Source organism: Dermacentor albipictus, unplaced genomic scaffold (genome assembly GCF_038994185.2).
Source record: "Dermacentor albipictus isolate Rhodes 1998 colony unplaced genomic scaffold, USDA_Dalb.pri_finalv2 scaffold_35, whole genome shotgun sequence".
NCBI classification, from domain to species: domain Eukaryota; kingdom Metazoa; phylum Arthropoda; class Arachnida; order Ixodida; family Ixodidae; genus Dermacentor; species Dermacentor albipictus.
In genome coordinates, this window is record NW_027225589.1 from 1845701 (window position 1) to 1871533 (window position 25833).

Below are 25833 nucleotides of genomic sequence, written 5' to 3' on the forward strand. Positions count from 1 at the left end.
CGAAGAGAGCAGCCCGAGCCGTGCGCTAGAGATGGTGCCAGGAGCGCGCGCAGCTAGAGCAGTGTGCTGGCTGGGGCGACGGAGCTGGTCACGGCGAGGCACAACGGCGAGGCATGAAGCGACGCGAAACTTGGGAACGGGCTCGGAAGAGCTGCCCTCTAAAAAGACCCTGATACGTTTGCGTCAAAGGACGCGATAGCATATTTTCTTTACAGACTGGAGAGACATATTACTAATACATGGACAAGGCATAACACAGAAGGTGGGAAGGGGAAGCCCCAGCTTAACAGCCTAAATAATTTCTCTTGACAGCACTGGGCCTAATCACTGACAGAATACGTGAGGTCATAAAATTTAAAAATTATGGGGTTTTACGTGCCAAAACCACTTTCTGATTATGAGGCACGCCGTAGTGGAGGACTCCGGAAATTTCGACCACCTGGGGTTCTTTAACGTGCACCTAAATCTAAGTACACGGGTGTTTTGGCATTTCGCCCCCATCGAAATGAGGCCGCCGTGACCGGGATTCGATCCCGCGACCTTGTGCTCAGCAGCCTAACACCATAGCCACTGAGCAACCATGGCGGGTGAGGTCATATAATTTGATCGTAGGAATTGTTTGGTTTCTGGTGTGTTCTTTTCCCTTGAATGCTCTGATTTATAGACGGTGTTTCACGCCCATCTTCTTATGGACGTTGTGAACGTCAACAGTAACCATTACCTGAATATGTCCTGTGTTGTCCAAAATGACGCGCTTGTAAAATAATGTGGCATTTAGCTTCGAGACGCTAAATCACACTATTGTTAGTCAGCTACGCCGTGCTCAGCAACAGAACGAAATAACCAACGAAGAAAGTTCGCGGGTAGTTGAGAACTGTAGTGAACTTACAAATTCACGTTGTAGATAAACTCTATTACATAATGCTTTCTCGGTTATTCATAATTGAGAATTACTGTGATGGCGTTGCTTGAAAATTAGACTCACAATTTTCATTCGCGGATCTTCGTATATGGACAAGGGCTTAGAACGACAACAAGCTGAGCTACTTCCTAAGGATTCATTATGCGTAATAAGGTGAGACCTGCAAACAGGACACAGAAGTGAGAAGTGAACAACAGGAACGCTGACTGTCAACTGAAGGGAACACTGAGAAGGAAAAAAGAAAGAAGACAAGAAATTCTCCTGCGCAAGCTCTGGAATACTATCACGACGTGTCAGTCGGGTACATGTGCCGGTCTACGTGAGAGATAACTGTGAATGCACTTAACCTCTTCTTTATGTCAAATAATCGAAGGCTGATTCAGGAACCAACTTCCATCATTATAGACACACCATGCGTCTACAATAAGACGCCTATCTTTTAGTCCGCGTCTTTGTAGCACTTTTTTCTTCAATAATAATATTTGGGTTTTTACGTGCCAAAACCACTTTCTGATTATGAGGCACGCCGTAGTAGAGGACTCCGGAAATTTTGACCACCTGGGGTTCTTTAACGTGCACCTAAATCTAAGCACACGGGTGTTTTCGCATTTCGCCCCCATCGAAATGCGGCCGCCGTGGCCGGGATTCGATCCCGCGACCTCGTGCTCAGCAGCCCAACACCATAGCCACTGAGCAACCACGGCGGGTGTTTTTTTTTTTCTTCAAGTATCTTCATTCTTGTGAATGTACAATATCGCGCGTTCATCTAACTATGGCGTACAGTAACAATCTTGACAATATATGGAAAGATTATAAAGCGACCCACCAGTTAACTACCTTTTATGTTCAATTAGGCTCTGATTGAAACACCGCCCCGTTTGCCCTACGTAGAATTGGCCATAGCTGAAGGGAACCTTATAAATCACACGCATACGACAGTCAGTAAAGCTGTAGTTCTTATTGCGCTGCATTGGACAAATATCTGTTCTTTTTTTGCCTTTTACCGGCTCCTTTTTCCTCTGCATGGCAGTGCAGTCTTACCTAGTTTATTGGGAGAAGTGAAATCAAGATTAACATCATATGTGCTTGCCATTTTTTTTAAGCCTGTGCGATAGTAACTGAACGTACGGAATAGCCACTACTGTTTTTTTTTGCTATTACTGCTTTCCGTAATCACGTCCGTCCCCTCGAAATCGACTTCTTTAAGCATTCAGCCACAGTGGCTACTGCTACGCTAGGATAACCTGCTTCTAAATGGCGCTGGACCTGTGCAATTACACCGGCGCTCACATTGTGCATGCAGGATCTGGTGAGAGAATACTTAACGCACGACATGGCAATTTCGTATTTTACTTCTTTAGAATGCTATGATTGAAAGTTTAACACCGGCTTCGAAGATCTTGGGGAGTACTACCAACCAAAGTGATTTTGTTCGAAGACCAAGGAAATATCTAGAAACTGAATTAGGCGTCGATGAAGCTATTCCTTGATAAACTTTAATCCCTGTCCATAAAGTTTAAATTGCTCACTTACTGATGAGGTAGCAGTGGAATCGAATTCTTCCCTATTGCAGAACATCAGGTAATCAACGTAACAAAATATCTTGATAACGCAATTACTTAAGGCTTTCTCTAAGCAGTTGCCAGCCTTACTCAGGTATATATTGCTAAGAATAGGGCCAACTTTTGAACCAATACAAATGCCTGATTTCTGCAGAAAAAGGCCATCTCTCCACCCAATCAGCGTCGGCTTCGAGCACATTGAAAGAATGTATTGAATAGCACCCGTGGAAACACCGCATCTGTCAATAAAAGCCGACTCTTGCACTTGTTCTTTATTGCACTCATTTACGGAATTTAGCAACCCGTCATGCGACAAGGAGTAATACAGGTCTTCCATATCCATACTAAAATTGGTAAAGTCACCATGAGTTTCCTCTCTCAAATACTGAACTAGTGCCTGAAAATTACGCAAGCAAAAGGGGTCTCAAAAACACTAGTGAAGGTAAGCAGTTCTGTAGGTAACTAGCGACACAGACCTGCCACGTCCCTCTCTCTGACGTTATGGCACGAAAAGGAATTTCTTGCATATGGGTCTTTCTCTGAGAAAAAAGAACTGTTCTAAGGTGCGGGATTTTTCTTTCTTGACATTAGAGACAACCCTATGAAGATTATGTCTTGATACGAGGTCAACGGCACCTTGAGTAGCTGCCGAAGACTTGAGTTTTACTGGCTGTAAATTCTTTTCTATGGCTGAAATCGCTTTCTCTGAAAGCATGTCATCTGGCGTGATTACGAAATAACCTTCCTTGTCAGATATTAGGGGTCTAGGTTAACGCCCCGCAAGGCAATTAACTAATGGTCCGACAGGGTCAGACGTGTTGAAATGAGAATTTTATTGCTTATTGCTTGCAATGCAATCTCAAATACAGCGCGAGCATTGTTCTTCCGGGATGAACCTGATTATGCAGCGCGGTATGCTTAAAACGTGAACGTGTTTTCTTTTAGGCTTAGAACAAGGCTTGGAACCCAAAGCAAGAGTTTTTCTAAGCCTTAGGTGATTGTGTCATCCAGATATATCGTAACGTTGATAATTACCTGATTTTCTGCAATAGGGAAGAATACGATTCCACTGCTACCTCAGTAAGTGAGCAATTTAAACTTTATGGAGGAGAATTAAACTTATTAAGGAACTTTTCCAGCGACGCGTAATTGAGTTTCTAGACATTTCCTTGGTCATCGAACAAACTCACGTTGGTTGGCAGTACTCCCCAAGATCTTCGAAGCCGTTGTTACGCTTTCAATCCTAGCATTCTGAAGTAGTAAAAAACGAAATTGCCCTGTCGCGCGTTAAGTATTCTCTCACCAGATCCTGCATCCACAAAGTGAGCGCAAGTTTAATTGCACAGGTCCGGCGCCTATTAGAAGCAGGCTATCCTAGCGTAGCAGTGACCACTGTGGCTGTGCGCCTAAACAAGTCGCTTTTGAAAAGGACGGACGCGATTACGAGAGCAGTAATACCAAAAAAAGAGTAGTGGCTGTTCCGTACATTCATTGACTATTTGTTTTGAACACGTATACACATATACAGAGTTAACAGGAAAGGGAAAGAGGGAGCAGGCTGGCAACTGCCACCGGAAGGGGCACAACGCCTGCCTACTCTTCTGTAAGGAGGTGACAGCATCACAGAAATGGAAGATAGGAAGGAGGGGAGGAAAGAGGAAAGGAAGAGCAAAAAGGACAAATCTAAATAATAAAGTAGAACACAGTACACTACGCACGTTGTTCTGCCGAGTTTCGACCCTGCAGCTGGAATTAAAATGACGCACTGTCGAACAGCCTCCCCAACTATCAATCACATCCATGAATATTTCGCTATGCGGCTAATTGTGCGCTCCACGATGAGAGGCCAAGTACAGCTGCACGCAATCACGGTTTCACCGGTAGTCGGTTCACAATATACACTACAAGGTGTTTGAACCCGCCGCCTCCTATCTTCGAAGGGAGAAGCGCTGGGACTATCGCACAGGCTTAAAAAAGTCGCAAGTGGATATGATGTTAATGTTCCTTTCACTGCTCCCAATAAGCTTGGTAGGATATGCGTTGCCGTGCAGAGGAAAAAGGAGCAGGTAAAAGGCAAAAAAGAACAGATATTTGACCAGTGAAGCACAATAAGGACAACACCTTTATTGAATGTCGTATGGGTGTGGTTTATGAAGTTCCCTTTAGCTGTGGCCAGTTCTACGTAGGGCGAATGGGGGCGGCTTATCAATCAGAAGCTAATGGAACATAAATGTTCGTTAACCGGTGGATCGCCTTCTAATATTGCCCTACATTCCCAAGATTGTAACTGCACGCCAGAGTTATATGACTGTGCGATATTGTACAGGCACAAGAATGAAGATACGCGTCTTATGGTAGATGCATGGCATATCTATAATGGTGGAAGTGCGTGCGTGAGTCAGCCTTGGATTACCTTACATAAGGAAGAGATTAAGTGCCTTAACAGTTATCTCTCACGTCGACCAGCTCATGTACCGGACTGACACGTGGTGATATTATTCCAGAGTTTGCGCAGCTGAGTTTCGTGTCTTCTTTCTTTTTTTCGCCTGAGTGCTCTTTTCAGTTGATAGTCGGCGTTCGTGTTGTCCACTTCTCTTATGTGTGTCCTGTCTGCACGAATCACCTTTTTATTCATAATGGACAAGGGCACTCATACGGCAGTTCACGGGCTGAACTTAGTGTTCACTGAAGACACGCGAAGCTAAGTGTGGCAAAGCAATATCCTTGGGAGGAAGCTTTAGCTCGCGTGCGTCTATCTACATACATGTAAAATGAAAATTAATTTTTTGTCGGCAACTACAGCATCAAATTTGACTAGGTTTATTGTTTTTAAAAGAAAAAACTTCAAATCTAGTCATTGATGCTTTCAAATTTTCGATTTAGGACGTACGTTTTTTATTACAAATTGGCAAATGGAGAAGATTTTCATAAAGCAAGATTATCAAGGTTATAGCTCTGCAACTCAGCAATGAAAAGCGATATCACAGTTCTGCGAATGGCATATAATAGTACATATAAAGCGGACAATCCTGATATGCTAAAAAATTTTGTGATATCGAAACACAGCCTTTGCAGAACCCTTGTGAACAATGTAACAAATTCACAAAGAGTATAAATTGATGTATGAAATTTGCCTCCTTTGAATGATATCATGGATGCCGTTTACAGAAGCGCTATATCTGTTGTTGATGTATAGGTATTTGTAAACTTCGTGCGGCTATGTTTCTCGACCTTTCGAATAATTAAAAAATATCTTTACTATATTCAGCACTTAAATGGAAATTACGCTTCCAGTAGTCACTATATTTTTATTTTTCTCTCAAATGCAACAAATTTCATTAAAATCGGCCCAGTTGTTATCTCAAAAAAGCGTTTTTGCATTTTACGTGTATTTGAATAGGCCGCATCAGAGTTGGGCCCGAGCTAAAGCACGAAATTAGGACGTGCAAAGTGTAAAGAGTAAACTAACGCATCCTGAAACCATATGAATACGGCCCAGAAGCCAGGTGTGCCAGTCGATATATCATGGTATGTCATTGTATGACTACCTGTATTACAAAACATGTAACTTTTCCTTATGTTAAGGTCATCACATTTGAAGAGTGTGTGAGTGAGTACGTTTTAGACTACGCTGTTTCTTACCACACAAAATTCAACCACTTTTGGGCAACAAGATATTTCTTCAGCTTCCATGACATAGAAAGTTGCGTGACATGCACGCCAATAATGTGTTTATTTTCGGCACAGTAAACTAGTGGTCTTCCAATAAACGGAGCACTCAAGGGATGATGCTAGACATATGTAAATAATCTCCTTGGCATGCATAAAGTGACTCACATAGGGCAATCTGCAATAGCATCTTGAGATGGACGTCAGTGGTAGAGCTTAGAGCTCTGTCATCTGAAATGACTGGCTATTGGAAAGTTGACTATTACATCTTAAAATCTAGAAACAAATTGACCCTATATCATCTCTTTGGGAAAATACACGGAGGTTCAACTTACTGTCAGTAATGAACATGAGGTTAAGGGGAGGCGGCATGTTCCAGACGTTATAGAGTGAGCCTGTGGAGCTGTAGTTACAACTGTAAGAAAAAAATGAAATACGTTATTTTCATGTAAGTTTGATCGGGTAAAACATACGTGGATGGTTGCAGCCTTACCTTTCGTTTTGTATGTTGAAATAGTATGTTGAAAGTGTAACAGAATCGTTGCTTATGTTAGTCATCACGTCTTTTTTGCAAGTAAACGTGGTGACCGAAGTAGTCAAGTAAGTCCACATGCTTTCATTCGAGTTGTAAAACTGAAAGCAAAAAAATACCCTGATTTGAAATCTATTTCTATAATTTGTTTAAAGGCACGGGATCAGAAACAGATGATCTACTATCTTGTGTGCCATCTTCCATTTAAAAAAGCAGTATAAGAAAATAAATGAGAAGCTGAACTTTATCGGCCATGGAAACATATAACTATTTCACGTAATAGGTCTGCGGGAACGCGCAAGGTGGAGTGAAGTAATTAATAAATGAAAAATGAAACATCCACCCCATCGTAGCAATTGCTACAAAGGAAATCCATACGGGTTCCTCGAAAGAAAAGCCTCGCAGTTGAAGAAGAATTTGCCCTGGTCCGGGACTCGAACCCGAGAGTACCGCCTTTCCGGGGCAGCCGCTCTACTATTTGAGCTAACCAGGCGACTAGCAGATGGTAGGGCGAGGTCGACATCCACTCGTTTGTAGCAATTGCTACAAAAACAACCAATACGGGTTTCTGGAACAAAAAGCCCCGCAGATGAAGAAAAATTGGTCCTGGTCCGGGACCAGGACGACCACAAAAATATCTGATTTTCCCTTTACTAATATAATTATTAGTAGCCCGAACAATAAACAATCACTGCCATAGTTATACAAGAGCGTAAGAAATTGTCTACTTGCTCTACTATGCTTGTTTTAAGGTTATTTGATGCCCTGCCATGTATCTACGCTATAAGAAGGACCGGTTAGGGCCGACCCAGCTCTATATTACGCCTAATCAAAATACGCACTGGCACGAGACAAGTAAATACCAATGAACAAATGTGTTTTATTGTCCCGCAGTCTGCGCTAATGAAAAATAAGGGTGAAAATGAACTAATCAATGTTGCACTCATTCCGTGTAGGACGGCTTCTATGTTCAAAGAACCTCGATTTTCTCCATATAGCCCACAAGGCTTCCGGACATAGCGCGAGAAAATGTTTCATTGCTTAGTTGGAAGCAAGAAATGTGATAAGCTGAATCAGACTCAGAATCAGAATAAAAAAAAATTATTATTGGAAGTTGGGTCACATTACAAGTATTTAGTATGCAGAAGGCGGTCCCATAGTCAAAGAATGTATCGGGACCTCCTGTATCGGGCAGGTATATTGAACAATATTCAGATACGCATACTTCTTTAAACGTGTATTATCCGGCAACCGCATTCAACCGACTAACAAATGCTAAAGGTTATCGCTAAGTGCAATGCGTGCCTTCTTGTATCAAATGTTTCTCGAATTTTATCAATGGTTCTCTTTGTTGTCGATGTCACCGAGCCTCATGTTATCAAATGATGTGTGGTACGGGAATACTGGTGTACATTATAGAACTTACACGAGTACCAGATGAAAGGTCAATTCAGGCATTTATAATTTGCCGTCGCATCTGCTCCGCAGATGATATTTCGTCGATTACCTATTGTGCTCGCCGCTATCATTGTGCTTCGTGTGTTGCTTGCATTTTTGCGCACGCGATCGCTCAATAAAGTGTTAGTTTTGCGATGATCATATTTCGCTAGTCGGTTCTTCACGGTCACTACAACGTAACATCCGTTGGAGGTGCTGCGTCGTTTATGTTCCCAGCACCGATGAAGATCCCTGAAGTAAGCGCCAACCGGGAAAACAACACCAGCGTTACCGTAAAACATCGAGCTAGCAGCAGACTACAAAGCCTACCCCGGAGCACACCACTGCCTTTCGGCAGCGCTGCCGAAAGGTAATGCGCGGAAGTCGCGAAATCCTTCGTCGGGAACATCCTGCTGCGACATGGTCCGCCAGAAATCCTCATTACTTTTATTGCATTACATAAATCCTCCTGGCATTTACAGCTGAGCGTACGCAAACCAACTTGCATTATACTCAGGCCAATAACTGCAGGACAACCACCTACTACCACAGACGAATGGTTTAACGAATGTCTGAATAAGACGCTCACCGACAAATCACCGATGTACTTCAAATTCGAACACAAGGCGCGGCATGCCGTCCTTCCGTACATGAAATTCGTGTAAAATCCACCAGTCCAAGAAACAAGGCAGAACACACTGTTCAAACCAATTTACGGAAAGCACCCGGCGATGAGTCTCAATGCCATTCTGCCGCACGTAACCGATGAAGAGAATTTCGTCGTCGTCGCCTATCTGCAGCGCACCAAAGAAGCATAACTCGCCCGCCATCGCATAGAGAAGAAGCAATGGTCGGGTAACCGACACGACGATCTTCGACGATGCTACGTTCAATACCGATTCGCCGAAGACGACATAATGAGAATGTTTGGAGAGGTAATTTTGGAACCTACAAGATAATCAGACTTATTTGCGCCCTAAACTATGAGGTCGGGCCAAATGGCATTAAAAAGTCACAGTGGTGCCAGTCGTGACCTGGAGTAGTTCATGTTGCATGTCTTAGGGCATTTCTACACCTAAGAAAAGTTTACACCCTTTGGAGTGCCCCTTCTGCCACATAAAGATAATCGTCATCTGCCTTGATGCGTTTCCTTTCTCTAACGCTGCGAGCCTGGTACTTTCCAGTAACGAACGGCATGCGCGTTATCAGCATGATAGCATTCCCGACAGGAAAGTAGCGGGCGCGGCGTTTTCAAGAAAGGAAATGCATCAAGGCAGATGACGATTAACGTTGTGTGGCAGAAGGGCACTCCAAAGGGTGTTAACTTTTCTTAGAGTGTAACAACGATAATGACGTTTTGGACATCGTTTCCTTTTTTGTTTGTTATTTTTTATTAGAGCGTGTGTTCTAGATATTACCCTCGTGTTTGTAGCATCGGGACAACGCTTGTTAAGAAGGGTGCTCGTGTACTTGTTCCTTCTTCCTCCGAGGACTGAACTTCACCCGCTACAACTTATCGCAAGTAAGGGCGCATCGAAAGTCGCCCCTGTATGATTCGGAAGTTACTCGAATGTTATCGCTGATTCTATTCGTTGAGTATATGTTCTCGCTGACTTTTGGAGAATCAGATTTTATGCAAGACACGAATTTTGTAGCACTTTCTGGAACACAGGTGCGCGCCACCGATTAATCGGGAACCTCCGATGACACGTGCATAAAAGCCGATGCGCTTGTCCCTTAAATCAGATTTTCGATTATCGCCGACTGTGCACGATGCTGTCGTTGTGCTTTGAGTGTAACCTGTTATTCAGGGCACAGGTTTGCCAAGTAGAAAGTTAGTTTAGTGTACTAGATGATAAACTTGGGCGAATTGGTGGTAATTCATGTCTCGGAAATTAACAGTGCAACACAGACATGGACCGAGGAAAAGAAGAACACGTCACTCGCGCTGACTCACTACTTGTTGTGAGCCAAAGAAAAGAACACGGCACTGGCGCTGATTCATAATTTGTTGCGAGTCAGCGCCCGTGCTGTGTTCTTCTTGTCCATTGTCCTCGCCTGTCTTTCGCTGTCAATTTAGGAAACATGAGTTAGTTTCGTTATTCACAGTGTTTGTGGCTGTGTTTTCTTACCCTCACTACAATGTGAAAATAATATAGCTTATATGGGAACGAAACGGCGTTTTTGCGTTCACGGAATCGAAAGATTCACGCAGGAATTCTTCTGGAGGTTGTCTGAGTGTGCACAAGCATTGTGCTACTTGCCTATCTCCCCGCCGCCCAGTGTCATTATCAAGGTTATGTAAATTTGTCCTACCAGTATAAACGACAGCGCTGCGGCGACAGGAACCCCCACGGACGGCGGCGCAAGGTGAACCTATGATGCAAGCAACCTATTGCAGGTGAGGGCACCAAGTTCACTGATGTCGTTGTGATCATTATAATCATTTATCGCTCTTTAGCACCTTATCCCTCCGCGTGGAACCATTGTGAACCCTGCGGCAGCGGCTGCGTATGCTGTGGCCACGCTGCTCCATCTTGAAAGTGATTTCCAATGGAGACCGAGAGTGCCAAATGCTGATAGCTTCGTGTGGGCTGTGTTGTGGCCGCTTAGTTTGCGTTACAGTGAGATGCGCGGGCAATTATCTTGAAAGCCATCAGCGATGGGGGCGCGGCGAGGGCTTCGCGTTGAAGCGAGAGGCAGCACGAATGTGATTTCGCTCGTTGCTGCGGGCCCTATCTTCAAAGCGATCGTCTTGCATGACGGATGGACGGACGGACGGACGAAGGGCTTTCCTTGTTTGGTAAGCATAGGAATGCTAACGCATTTAGAAACAGTTTGCTGAAATCCGTCGTAGAGTTTTGATCGACATACATGAGCCAGATGGGATATTATTGCTAGTACCTCAACAAATTTTGGCTTGCCATTTCTTGTAATGTAAGGACCACAAGCGTATGTGTAGACTTATAAGCACTAGACGCACGAAAGAAAGTGTACTTCTTTCTGCGTTTATCAACAATACATATACCCTGCAGCACCTGCGTATGCTGCTTAAGGGCCTCTGACCAGACCTCGTTGAAAATGTGTTGAAAACTAAATTATGGTGTTTTACGTGCCAGAACCGCTTACTGATTATGAGGCACGCCGTAGTGGCGGACCACGGAAATTTCGACCACCTGGGGTTCCTTAACGTGCACCTAAATTTAAGTACACGGGTGTTTCGCATTTCGCATCCATCGAAATGCGGCCGCCGTGGCCGGGATTCAATCGGACCTCGTGCTCAGCAACCCAACACCACAGCCATGAAATGGTTTTGTTTATGAGCTGGAAGACGTAAAACTTCGTCCATGAATAATTTTACATCCAAATAATAAATGGAGATCATCGTGCTCCGCCTTCATATTACCACGATACAAGCCTCTCTGCCGCGAGATACGCACGTCTTTAGGAATGAACAGCGTCAGGAAGCACCATTACCTTCCTACCACCTACCATGCACGCTTAAAAAAGTTCGCGAACACGGCGTGGTTGCTTAGTGGCCATGGTGTTGGGCGGCTAAGCACAAGATCGCGGGATTGAATCCCGCCCGCGGTGGCCGTATTTCGATGGGGGCAAAAACACGCGTGTGCTTAGATTTAGGTGCACGTTACAGAACCACACGAGCTCCAAATTATTTCGCAGTCCCCCACTATGGTGTGATTCATAATCAGATAGTGCTTTTGGCACATAAAATCCCGCAATTGAAAAAAAAAGTTCGCACGATTTGAGGCCTATATTGTCCCACAGCAATAATCGTAATATGGCTCGCTTGCATTTTTTGTTCTTTAACGCTGTGAGCCTTGGTGCTTCCAAGCAGGAAGCAGCATGCGCGTCATCGGCATGGCGTTGCACTCTCGGCAGAAAAGTAGCAAGCGCAGTATTTTCATGAAACGAAATGCAAGCTCACCAGATGACGATTATTGTTATGGGAAAAATATACACCCCAAAGAGTGCAACTGTATTAAGGATCGAATTAGGCCATAATCTCTTCTTCCCTTCTTTTACGTAATTTCGTGTCTTTGGACACGCCATGCGAATTTCTGCCGTTGTTGTCGCTGTCGCCGTGACATGCCGTATAAAGTATAAGTTTGGTAACACCGTCACCACGTGCCGTATGCTGTGTTTGGGAGTGAAAATGTGCGAGGCTGAGCCTACGATGGTGGCTCAATTGCGCGCGCGCAAAGGACGAAAGCGGAGAGGAACCGCGCCGTCTTCTGTCGGGCGCAGAACAGCGGGGGGAGAGGAACTAGGGCGAGGGGACATAATACGGTGTTGTCGTCATATTGCATGAATGCTAATCGCAATGCCGTCGACAGTCATCCTGAGATAGGTTCTGCCATATTTATTATTATTATTATTATTATTATTATTATTATTATTATTATTATTCCTATGCAGCACTGTTCTAGTAGCGGCTTAGAACATTCAGCATTGGGTGATTAACCAAAGTTACTTGCCATAATTTGTGGTATAACCTTTTTTAAAACAGGGTTGAAGTGCCTCAGACAGGCTGGCCAACGTTTCGATAGGTGGACCTATCTTCGTCAAAGGCGGCCTCGTCATCCTCGGCGTGTTAGTTTTAAAGGGTTAGTGCAGTGACGTCACGTGCGGGTGTTGTCGCTGGCGGCTGGTTTTAAAGAGAGAGATTACAAGAGGGAACAGGCGTTGTCGTCCGACGTCTGTGAGCCTCATTCTCAAGACGAAGGGACAAGAGCGTGAGAGTGGGCACGCGGGGAGGAAAGAAAAGAAATAGAAGCAGAAAAAAGGGGGGAAAAAAAGGGAAAAAAAGCAGGGGGGATCCAGGGCCGTACCAAGACACAACAAAGGGGGGGGGTGAAAGAAAAAGAAAGAGAAAAATGAAATCTTTAAGAAATACGGGGGCTTGGGAGCGTGTTGGGGATGCGAAAGGTTAGGAGGTATTCAGGGGAGTCGTTGGCGGCATGTTTTTGAGGCATTAGAACGGCCGGTCAAGCAATTGGTCGAGTAATTTTGAAATAGTTAAGGTGGCGACGAGGAGTCTGCGGTGCAATGTGTGGGGTGACTGAAAGGCAGCGGCATGGTCTTTCAAGGGGCACTGCCCCACGCGCTTAACGTAGGTGTCGTTACGGCGGCATCCAGAAAGCGATACTCCGGGTTGAGGCGCCGAAAAAGGCATATTGACTTCGGAATGTGTTGTCGAGGGGGTTTCAAAAAAAAAGACTAAAAAAGGGGGCAGGGGGAAGGGGGGGGGGGGCGAAATCGGTATAGCAAACAGGAGGGTGACACGTGCAGAAGCGGGCGCGGGCAAGTGTACATGGAAGAAGGGGATCGTACACTTGGTGTAGACGTAAAATCCTGAAAGAGTACATTAAATTGAGTAGTAGGCAGGAAATTTTTTTCGCTTTCTCCCCCTCTCCCTTTTTTTCCTCCGAAATGAAAGAGTAGGTGAGGTTAAGAATTAAAGTTGGCTGGTGGCCTAATGTGTTTTGTGTATTGGTTGATGATATGAGAGTTTCAGATTTAAGTTACAGCTTTTGAAGATTCTAAGTTGCCGCGTGCCAAATTAATTCCTGTCGGGTGTAGGCAGGCAATAACAGTCGTTTCTGCGACTAACCTTCATCCTCAGGCAGGATGAGAGGCGCTATATAGAGAGGACGAGGGCACGAGCATACCATTGATATTTCGGTGGTTTTTGTGCCGAGCAGTGGTCTGATATTTTGTAGACACTCTCATTTCTCATTCCTTTAGGCATAACAAAAGGACTCGGGGCGAGATGTACCCCCGATGTGCTCAGCTAAAGCCACCTCATTGGGCAAGATATGTGGTAAGGGTGTAAATAAATATAGTAAGAAGATGCGAGGCAGAAAGTGTGCTGCGGAGAAAAGGTTCGTAGTGAAGGCGCAACTGAGTGGAAGGAGGAAGAAGTCGTACAGGTTGGGAAGTAGGAAAACAGCTGCGCACTTTACCAATAACAAGCGGCGTATCAAAGGGAAGAAAAAAATGTATCACTATAAAATATCACTATACCTTGACTTAATATTTGCCTTTAGTGTCCCTTTATTTGCACTAGTGCACACTCTCCATCTGCGGTCACGGCACGAGTGCCGAGACGCGTCATTACGGTGCACAGCAAGTCAATCAATATTGACTTGCTGTGACCGAGGAAAAGAAAGCCAATTTTATTGCAATATCTATTATATTGACTCTGCAGGAGGATTTCTCTCGGCGTCGGCGTCACCGTGAGGTTTCGTATAAAGTCCAAGGGCGATAAAACCGTCGCCGCGCGCACAATGCTGTATGTGCGAGTTAAAACGTCCGAGGGTGAGACGGTGAACATGGCTCAATATCCGGTCTGTGAGCGAGGAAAACGGACCGCAAGCGCGCCCTCTCCTGTCGCTCACGAAGCACGGGGGTGAGGCAAGGGAGGGGTGGTGGTCTTTTGCCGTGGCTGCTGCTTACTGAAGTACTATAGCGCCAAACAGACGACACAAAAAGAAGAGACACGGACGGGCGCTCGTCCGTGTCTCTTCTTCTTGTGTCGTCTGTTTGGCGCTATAGTACTTAAGTAATATGCACCAACTAGCCCAACAAAAACTTCTGCTGCTTACAATGCGACCGTGCGGGCGCCGTATCTTCAAATCGACGTGCGACGTTGACGAACTGCGCGCCCGCGCGGGCCTCATCTACAAAGTGATCTGCGATGTTTGTAGAGTGGGCGCAGTGCCGGTAGCAGTGCCGGTAGCAATGCCGGTAGCAATGCCGGAAGCTTCGTATGCGCTGCGCTTTCGACGTTTCGCGGGCATTGAAGCGAGAGATGCGCGAAGGTCAATTCGATAGCTGCTGCTGTCAGGATTCTTCCCTCCAGCGTTTTGTCAGCGAGATTCCGAGCTCATCAAGCGAGATGTGTTCATGTTTACCTGTGCGCGCATGACACCATGTTTGTTAATTTACTTTAAACACGCTGGCGGGCTGCTTGGTTTGAATCCATTATAGACTGTTTAAGCGCGACCGAATGAGGACCTAGAAAGCAAGAGGCACGCATTGACAGCGCTGTCTCGTTGCGTTTGTTTCTCTCTACGTCCTCGTTGGGCCGCGCTTACACATCATGTCGTACTCAATTTATTTAGTAAGCAAATGTTCAAAAGTTTATACAGCCGATAAAATTACTATCCTTACTCCGTGCAGGTAACTACTAATGTGCTATGCCGATTCTTGCTTCGCCTCTTGGGTGAAACTGCGCCTTGCTTCTTTGTCCTGGAAGTGAATCCAAGGCTACGACCTTCAGCACGGCGTTAAATGCTGCGTGCCAAGACGTACTTCTTGTTCTATCAGCGTGCAGTTTTTGGTCGATAAGTTTCCAACTGATGCTTGTATTTGTTTTTGGCAAATTGAACAGCGCTAACGCACGCAATGACAAAGGAAAAATGTTCCTTTGTGGTTGCATGTGTTAGCGCTGTCACATTTGTAAAATCAAGTATGCACCAATTCGCCCAGAAAGAGATTTCAATGCTTGTATTTGCGTTATATTGGCGTAGTTCCCCTTCGACAACAAATTATAGGTAAACATTCAGCACTGTTTTCGAGATCCGACTTCGGATTTCTTGGGCGCTGAGGCTTTAGGAAACCGGCTGCACTCTGAACATGATCTCTAAAATTTGGCGGTGCCCGCGGTGGTAAGCGGGTGCTGCGAGGTAGTTGAGACACTAGATTATGAATAATCGCTTGTACTTCATATTCTTTATTTGTGGTGCCACAATCTAAATTTTGCGCACACTAACCTGTTTGGCATCGCGACCAAATTTTTGTGCGCAAACTTGAGGCGTGGAAACACCAAATGACAACTATTCAAGACGCACTAAACAAAACGCTCGCTACATTTGTAGCAACAGAGATACTCAACGCAGTCGACATCAAGCACGCACTACTTAAGGATGAAAAATATAAAAAACGTTGTACAGATCCTACGCACTGTGAGAATCGATGTTATGTGAAGCACTTCACAGTAACCTGGCTATTCAGCATTGTTTAGGGTTTTTCGAAACCGTTACCAAATGAGCCAATATGTTTGCGTAAATTGAGGAGTTGTGTGTGTGGGCCGCAAGCGTACGCGTGTTTGAGGAAAGGAGCACGTCACATCAACGTCCATTGCATGGCACCGAAGGCACATCTACGCTGGTCATCCGAGTCGAGCTTACGACATGGCAGTTGGTGTGCTGCGGACAAGCCTAAGCGAATGAAACATTAATGGCGAATTCATCAGCAACTATGTGTTTTACAGTCCTTCGTACCTGCAAGGATATCATGTGGTGTATGTTTAAGAAGCGCTTGAATGTCACTGAGAAGGAATGTTAGCACATGATGATTTGGGCGATGATGAAGTTGGTACAAGCTCGACAATCTTTTACTAAGTGCGAACTGATGCCAGGTAAGTACCGCGGAAAGTCCGCCGGTTCCCGAGATAGGGCGACCTAACACGGTGCCCCAGAAGCACGTGCTTTCACCAGGAAAGAAGAGAAAGTTGCATGTGTCGCTCACGCCGGGTGTTTCAATGAGCAGGTAACCTTTGGAACGTGGGAAGTATGTGTGCTGTTATGGCGTAGTGGGCAAAGCACCGGGAAAATGTGCTCCCCAGTAGATGTTCAATTCCACTAACGTTCGTCGCACATTATGATTTTTTTGTTAGAGCGAGGTCACAGAGGCACCTAGCTACCTACTGCAAAGTGCCAATAATGCGACAAAGAATGCTTCTTGTTAAAGATTATGCAGGTTTCTCGCACTCTACGAATTGGAACTGAAGCTTTCATGCGCTGGCAAGGCAAAATTGCACATTACGACGACAGACGTGCTGTAAATTTCAGTGATGAACTGGTCCCGCTATTGCCTATTAGGTGGTCTTAGAGTGCATTGATCGACTTGAGAGTATAGAAGCCGTGCGAAAGTAGTTTTATGTCGACTGTCGTGTATCTTTGAGCAGGAAATGCCGCAACTCGGTGAAACACGGAGCTTTCGCATGATCTCCGTCTTGATTGACTGATAGCCGATATAGCTTCCACTCCGCCGCCAACAATATTGTAAAACAAAGTGTAATATCAAATATATGAAACTGTTCTGCAGTTTGTGTCTCTAAAAAAGAACTCTACTAATATTACTATAGCGAAAGGTTGTCTCAGTGTCTGTGGTAATCGAGGAAGTGACACGGTTGACCATGGCGTATATGTTCGCTGTGACTGTTCTCTGTAACATCGACTGTAAATTACAATAAAACTCTTTTAAGCGATTGGTAAGCTTACAGTGTACCTTAGAAGGCATTTCCTGCAATGCTTGGTATTCGGAGATAAGCCGTTGCACACTGCAATAACGCGGTCTTCCACGTATCCAAGCACGAAGCACCTGACACTCTCCGTTAACCGATGAGTCATCAGTTACCTAACAGGATTTCGTGGCATCCTTGTCCTTTTGCGGCGGCGCATATTTGAAGGTGTTCATTGTCGTTAAGTTTTCATTTATGGCAATAGTATAGTAGTGGAAGGAACTGCGAATTTACTCAAAACATTATATTTTTTGGAAACATAAGAACGCTAGTAATGCAATAGCATTGAGAAAAGATGGCTGTAATTTCTTTCACGGTTAGTCTCTCAAGATATTCCCTGATATACGTTTGTAGAACGTAGCGTTAGACCCTGCGATTGAATTAACCACGATTGCCTAAAAATAATAAGGATTTCTTAATAAGTAAAGAAAAACGCGTCTGTTGATGAGACATTACACTAGCTTTGGCGACTCGTCAAAATAGTTGTGGTAGATTATGAATACGGACAAAGATGTCTTCAATCGCTATCGTGAGTAGCGCATAGGCTATGTACATTCAGTTATATCGTTACGGATGAGAAGCGCTTATTTACAAGATGATCAAGGGGGCACCGAGAGGGGATCGCAGGCAATCAGGCATTGCCTACAACACGCGCCGTTCTTCAGTCTACTCTTCTTCGACACCGCCGAACAGCGTAACGTCTTCCTCCGGCGCAGACAAAGTTCGCTGAGAGATTTTCGGAATCACAGTGCTGGATTCGGGAACCCACGATGGTAGTGCTTCAGGCGGGCCATATGAACCACTTGTGTCTTCCGCAACTGACGATTACTGGAGGTCAGTAGAGCTAAGACGTAGTTGACGTCACTTCATCGGTTGTGTGTCGCTAATGTACCGCTTCTTGACTGCGACCGTACCACAGAAAGGTGCATACCCGATTACTGTGTGCTTGGCATCACCCCATGCCTGCGTGATGAAGGGCACCACCGCATCCCAATTCTTATTATCAGCTGAGGCGTACAGTGACAGCTTGTTGGTAAGCGTACGATTCGTGCGTTTGGTCAGTTCATTTGCTTATGAATTATATGGCGTTGATGACGACTAGTAGGACCACAAAGGCGAGGCAAATCTTGAACAACGTTGGTGGTACATTGCCGTCCATGGTCACTAATAACAACACTTGAAACACCGTCGTGCATGATTATAGAATGATGCCCATAGCGTGACAAATCGGCGGCAGTACCATAGGTAAGTGCCGTAGTGAAGTAGAGCGCGTCATGTAATCGACGTACGCAATAATCCATCGACGTCCGGTGGAGCTCTTAGGAAAGGGGCCGAACAAGTCGATACCAACGTTTTGAAATGGTAAATTAAGTGGTTTCACTGCTTGAAAAAAGCCTACAGGAGGTGTCCCACGCTTCTTAAGACAATGTCAATCAGGGGAACTGTCAATGCACTGTCTTGTGCTTTTTCATAGCTTCGGCCAATAAAAGCCTTGGCGTAATCGATGAAGCATGCGCGAAAAGCCGAGGTAGCACTATGGGATGTCATCATGCATGGCGCAAAGAGTCGCAGCATACGGGCGTTCGGAACGACTAGGAGCAAGGAAGCGCCTAAGGAAAACTAATTCTATCTGCAATGCAGGCCGTCGCACAGCGTGGGTGGCTTGGTCCTACCTGACGTGCGAGAAGCCTTCAATCCGGATACGATCACGATGTTGTTCACATTTAAAGGCGCTGACATCAGGGAATGCGGTAATGCTGTCAAGGTAGTCGCCCAAATTGTCATGGTTAGCTTGCAGCGTGGCGACGGGAAACAAGACCATCAGTCGGCATCGGTATGACACCGACCGCTCTTGTAGCCGACAGAAAACTTGCATTCTTCAGAGTATACCGTCCAACGTGCCAGCCGTACAGAAGGATCCTGCAGTCGATCTAGCCAGCCTAGGGAACGATCATCTGTCACTCTATTGAAATGGCTACAGTGCAGCTATGGCCGAAACTTCTGGATGATGAAGACTACTGCGAAGTATTCTGTTTCGGTGACAGTGCAGTTTCGCTCCGCTCTTGTCCCTGTCCGACTTGCGTATGCAACTACCTGCTGGCTTCCATCATTAGGTTGAACGAGGACGGCGCCAACGCCCACATCACTAGCATCAGTCTGTAGCTCACTCATGGCCTCGGGATCGAAATCGCGCAAGACTGCCGCAGAAGATAGTAAATACTTCAGCTCATGGAACGCGTCTTCGCACCCTGTAGTCCGTACGTATGGATCACCTTTGTGAAGCGGGCACGTGAGTGGGTGAGCAAGGTGGACGAAGTTTTTAATAAACCGCCGTCAAATGCGAACACAGGCCAAAAAAATTCGCAGGTCTTGCGCTGTGTTCGGTTCGCTATAATCACGCACTGCATCAATCGTTTCCGGGTGAGAGTCTATACCATCTTTGTCGATGCGAAAACCGATCACGAGGGTGTGGCGCTCATCGAAGTGACGTTTCTTTGAGTTTAAAACCAGCGCAACTTTTTGGCACGGCGCCAAGTCGCTTATTGTGCTGAAGTGTTTTGAGAATGATTACATCCTCGAGATAGCGCATGTAGATCTTCCTTTTCATTCTTTGTAGCTCTGTGTAAACCGAAATGAATCACATTGAACTGGAAAAGTAGCTCTAGGGGTCCCAAACGCACTTTTCTGTGTATCTGTTGGTTGCGTTGGTATTTGCCAGTATCCAGACCGTAAGTCAAGGGAGGAGAAATAGTAGGCTGCAAGAAGGCAATCGATAGCATCATCAATGGGTCGCAGATGGTATACGCCCTTCTTTTTGGCTGCGTTGCGTTTTCGATATTCAACACAAAATCTCCAAGAATGATCCTTTTTCTTAAATAGTACCACTGGAGCTGCTAAGAAGCGGCAAGATTCCTGGACAACGCCTTTCCACAGCATTTCTTGAACTTTCTCGTCGATTACTTTTCGTTCTGCAGGTGAGACTCGGTGCGGCTTCTGGTCTATAGGCACCTCTTCGCCCATGTTTATACAGTGTTGCGTTCGCTACTCAGGCAGTGAAACTGACGCTTGTCTTGCGCGAAATCAAATGTTGGCGCATAGCAGACGTGCACCTTTTGCAATCCTTTCCACCGTGAAGAGGATAGTGAATCGTTCGTCGTGCGGTAAAGTCCACGGAGTAAACCCCATTTCCTGCCCTCGAGTCGTTAGAAGCTTCAGTGGCATCAATACTGACTCTCGCATCTCAGTCAAACGTGGCCAGTTTGGGTCCTGGCAGCTGCAAAACTTTCTGCAAAGACGTGTTCATCGTCCACACGTGAGTACAACCATGTACACTTTTTATAATAGATCGAGAAGCCAACATATTTTTCTTCAGCGTGATGTGGGAGCATCGGTCAAATAAACCATGCCTGCGATGAGGAGGCCAATGCGTGGAAGCCACGGGAACAAGTGTCACAGTCTGAGTCCGTGTATGGACAACCTGGAACACAGCAAATACTCCCTGCTTGTCCATGTCAGACAATTCTGGTATGAACGATATCACGTGATTTCTAAGAGTAATTTCACCAGCCGCACAATCAAAAATTGCACCACATTCATCAAGAAGGTCAATCTCAAAAATGGTGTTGTGAAGGGTGCGTTCCAAAGCAACAAATTCAGTTGGAACATCTTGTCCACCAACGCCCTCTTAGCTGAGCAAACACCAACGCGCCGCAGGGTTTCGCCTTCAACTTCACGAAAAGTAAGCTTTTGGCCCCACGCGAACATAACTTTGTGTTCAACACGATTTTTATCAAAACACCAATTACTGAAACAGTAGCACCGGTATCCAATAAGACATCAGTATTTAAACTATCAACACAGACACACACACTTTGTTTTTGAACATGGCGATAGGCAGAGGACTACGTGACTGTTCCGCGAGCTGGGGTGGTGGTGAAAGTCAGCGACGGCGAAGTGAAGGGGTGCGGTGATAGCCGGTCGGAGTAAAACTGCAATCGGAAGCTCCAGACTCACGCAGGGATACACGTTCATACGGCGGTCATCGAAGAGGAGTAGCCGTCTGCCATGGCGCGCTGTCTTGTTTCCCATATTGAAAATCGGGGATGGCTGAAGCTTACTGCTGCCATCGCCGACAATACCTGGTCCATGGATTCCATAGCCAAAGCAAATTGGTGGTTCACGCTAAAGAGGTCAGTCATAAAATGGGTTCTGAGGTTGGCTGTATCGAGGGGAAAGGCATAAGGTAAGCTTTGGCCTGAGGGCATTCGAAGGCAGGTGACGGATGCCGGAACTCCGCCTTGTCAACGCAGACGCGTTCATCATGCAAGGGCCGATTTTCGCAGTTAATTTACAAGTAGCAAACCACTGGCTATTATGTACAGCGTAGCTCAACTGCGCATTAGTGGTAATCTCGTTCTACGTCTATCCCTCCCCCCCCTCTTGTGCTGGAATGTGCACCAATTTTTCTTTAACGAATTGACGAACTAACAAAGCGATAATGTGGGAAGTGCAGATGTCCACGCCTGTGACCGTGGTCCCACTCTCAAGTCTACCCAACTTTGCCAATACTCGTCACGCCTTCAGCTCCCCAAAAGCACGTCCGTGACGAATTAGATCAGACGGAATACACAGGTCTCCCGTTGGTATAAAAAATTGCAGACCTCATCAGCAATTCCCTTCAGGAGGTGTCCAAGGTTATCATAATCCGACATGGCCGTGTTCACGATTCCGCACAGCTTTAATTAAATTTCTGTTAATATTGTGCAAGTTTCCCTGGGCAACTGTGCATTCGCGAGAGTGTATGCTCAGCCTTCTTTCTATTTGTTAGTGAGTTGCCGAAGCAGCTCTTGATTTTCTCAACGAGCATTTCCCAGGTTATCATCCTGTTCTCGTTATAATTGAACTAGAGAAGTCTGGTTCCGGTGAACAAACGACGCTAGCAAGTCGGACCCTTGAGTTCCACCCATTCTGAACGCTTACCCTTTGATGATACTTCTGGCAGTCATCGACAACCTCATCAGCTTTGCTGGGAAAGGTGCGTGGTTCTTTCTCGTGGGTCCAGCATAAGAATTGCCTTGGTGCGAAACCTGTCAGCTTGCATGCTTGCGGCGAGCCTGCAGCGCGATGTTTGCGGTTTTTTCTTGTCCGTCTCTGCAGGTGGTAGTCCGGCGAAGCGCCGGCGATGCGCCGGTTTCATCAGAGGGTGCGTAGAAAAAGCTTCTCCAGAGCCATTACCTCGCACTGCCCACCGAAGTTGTTACGGATGAAATGGGTTTACTTACACGATGATCAAGGGAGCGTAGAAAAGATGGTAGGAAGTCAGACATTTTCTACACCACGCACAGTTTTTCAATCTCCTCTTCTTCGACTCTGCCGCACAGCGTAACAATATGCACACTCTTATAAAATAGTAGTGCACATTAACATGAAACGCTTACAACGTACTGCACGTCCTGTAAACGATCCCAATTAGACTGCGGCAAATGCTGATGGGTTGTTATTTCCGGGGATGATTGATACAATTGTGGTCGCGTATAGAGCGTTCGACTATGCCGTACTGTCTCATGCGACCCTCCTATCTTTATACTAGCACCACTGTCCATGCGCAGCCTTTAAATCGCCTGGAGGATGGCAGCTTCTAATACGGATTCTACAGCGCAACGCCAGCCGTGATCCCGTGCTTTGCGTTGAGGGTTCGCACTATGAGTTTTGAGTCACGGCCTCTGCGGAGTGCCAGAAGCATATCATTGCGTTTGAACGAGCTGTCAAAACAAAATATTTCCAAAGAGAAGCTGCAAGCTTCAAAACAGTAGCCCGTCGAGTGGGTTGCTGGCCAGTTGCTCCACTCCTTAGCTCCCCAGTTAGCAGGTGAGCGCCATTACTGCTACGCGCATCCCGTCGTCAAAATAGCAATTACCGTTTATCCCTCACCGAATAATCCAACCTAATCTAACAAACTCGATAACCTCTTTTAAGCCACGGAAACGAACGGGCTCACTAAGAGACGCTGCTGATGAGCTGGCGCTTCCAATGAAGTACTGAAAACTGTTCCTTGGACGGAGAACCCTTCGTCAGTCTCGCTTATTACGATTCCATTGGCTAGCCAGAGGCACGGAGTAAGACATATAGGAGGTGAAACTCCCGTCAGCGCGAGCGAGCGCGGGCGACCAGATAAAGTCACAATTGTTGCATGCGCCGACGCTACCCTATGCAGTGGCGGCACCATGCGGCGCGTCGTAGAAGCAGCAGCGGGGGAAAAAAAAAGCAGCGCCCGGCGCTCACTCCGGCGGCACCCGCTCAAAGCAGACGACAAGCAGACGACACGGGTGTTTGCTTCAGCGGGCACGCCGTAACCGAACTGCGTAGGTGCGCGCACTCAAGAAAACTGTTTTGTTGTTTGCCCATCAAAAAAAGCAACACGTGTGGCAAACTTCCGCTAATCTTCCTCTTATCGCCAAGCAGCTAGGGCAACTAGTTTTCGCGAGTCTTATAAAAAAGAAAAAGAACGGAAACACATGCACGGCGGCATCCTTCCTAAGCGCACTCCTGTGAGCACTAGAGCGAGAAAGAAGCGGTCGCCCTTTGAGCGATTAGGAACGAGATAGCCATCAGTTTCGCAAGCGCAAAAAGCCGAAAACCGCCCGCCACGGAGCAAGATAGCCCTGGCTACAACCAGAAGCTACGTATCATCTTATATCTGTCATGGAAAACGCGTTTTATTTTTTACTGTGCTCAAATGGCTGAAGCGTAGCAGCAGTTGCTTTTCGGGCTACAAGCGGTAAAGAAGCGCGCGAGAGTGCCCTCAGTAGAAGTCAGGCGAGCGCGGCCGAACGGGAGCAACACTCGACCGGTTGCCCTGGCAACCGAAACAGCGGTAATTTCTTCCCATGCCGCCAGGTGCCGCCAGCATGAAAATATATCCGCGGGCTTGTGACCTTTTCTGGTCGCCGCAAACAGCGGAGTTTCCACTCCTATATTTCTTGCTCCGTGGCCAGAGGCAAGGAAGGCTGAGCGCAGTGACGTCTGCCTGTGATGTGTCCTCCGTGGCAGTGCACGTCTACAGGGACAGAAGCGTTTCACGTTGCAAGTCGTAAAATGACCATTCTGAGAAGTTGACTGCTGCCGGAGAGCCCCACGATGCAGCCGCAGTGAGCGGGATGGCTCACTGATCAGGTGTCGCCCGAGTTGTCCACAAAGTATGCTGCGAGCAACCCCAAGACCTCCTGCTAGCGCCGGCAGCCTCCCTGCTAATGCCGCTGTGCTGGCTGCGTTCCGCGAAACGGCCAATCGGGACATCGCTGGCATGTCTGTCTGGCCGCCTTCCACGAAGAGAGAACCGTTTTCCGCGCACCGCATGCCTCAGAATAGCCCAGGTTCTCTCTTCGCAACCTCAAGTAGTCTAGGTGGAGAGGAGCAAGCGCCCAGCAATTATGACCCTGACCATGAACAACTCATGCTTGCCGCAGGTGGGGAACAATGTCACAACCTTCGCATAGTCTCCAGGATTGGGTGTCCCCATCGGAGCTCGGCGTTTGATTTTATTTTTACTAGCATATTCATCTCGCTCTAACAACCTTATTACAAGTAAATATCATAAACGGCATGAGTAAACAAGACAATATTATCCATTTCAACCTGCGGAATTGGCTGAAATTGTGACAAAAGAGCAGGTGTAGGTGTATTATGATATGTCTCTTGCGCAATAAATTAGATCGGCTGGAAGGCACTGGCTGGTTCAATATTCAAGGACTGGCAATGGTACAAAAATGTAGTGCCAAAAAACATACTTGATGACCAAAAAGAAGCGTCACAGTCATGATCATCAGCCTGGTTACGCCCACTGCAGGGCAAAGGCCTCTCCCATACTTCTCCAACAACCCCGGTCATGTACTAATTGTGGCCATGCCGTCCCTGCAAACTTCTTTATCTCATCCGCCCACCTAACTTTCTGCCGCCCCCTGCTACGCTTCCCCTCCCTTGGGTACTAGGACGGCAATGCACCAGCTGTAGGTGGCACATTGTGATGCTTCCTTCAACAAAGAATATTTCAGCATTGTTGCTGTGCAGAGATAACTGCGGGATGGTTTGCCATACCAGTCCTGTAGTTAGGTTACCTTGGAGATGGAGTCTATGAAGGCCTGTAATGACAATGGTTTGCAGCGAACTAGTGCCGAATAAATATATCGACCAAAAGTTACCCTCGTGTTTGCCTTTCTCACTTTCACGATTGTGAGATTTCTCGTTCCAAGATGATAATTAGCTGCACACAGTACCCGCAATTTTTCTCTAACATTACTGCATGGGCAAGTAACTGCGAGGTTATTGTTTCTCCTAAAGAAATGCGAGAAGTGGTAGCTTTGTAACAGAGCATTGTGTTTAGAGA

General features: G+C 46.2%; 1 long non-coding RNA gene across 1 annotated transcript in view; it reads right to left on the minus strand.

Annotated features, from left to right (window-relative positions):
- The window catches only part of LOC135919714 (uncharacterized), a 55928-nt gene that overhangs the window by 23127 nt on the left and 6968 nt on the right, over positions 1-25833 (minus strand). The window contains exons 2-3 of the long non-coding RNA XR_011510070.1: positions 6647-6786; positions 6489-6568 (exon numbers count right to left, since the gene is read on the minus strand). This is a non-coding gene — a long non-coding RNA (uncharacterized lncRNA). The remainder of the gene's footprint in view (positions 1-6488; positions 6569-6646; positions 6787-25833) is intronic.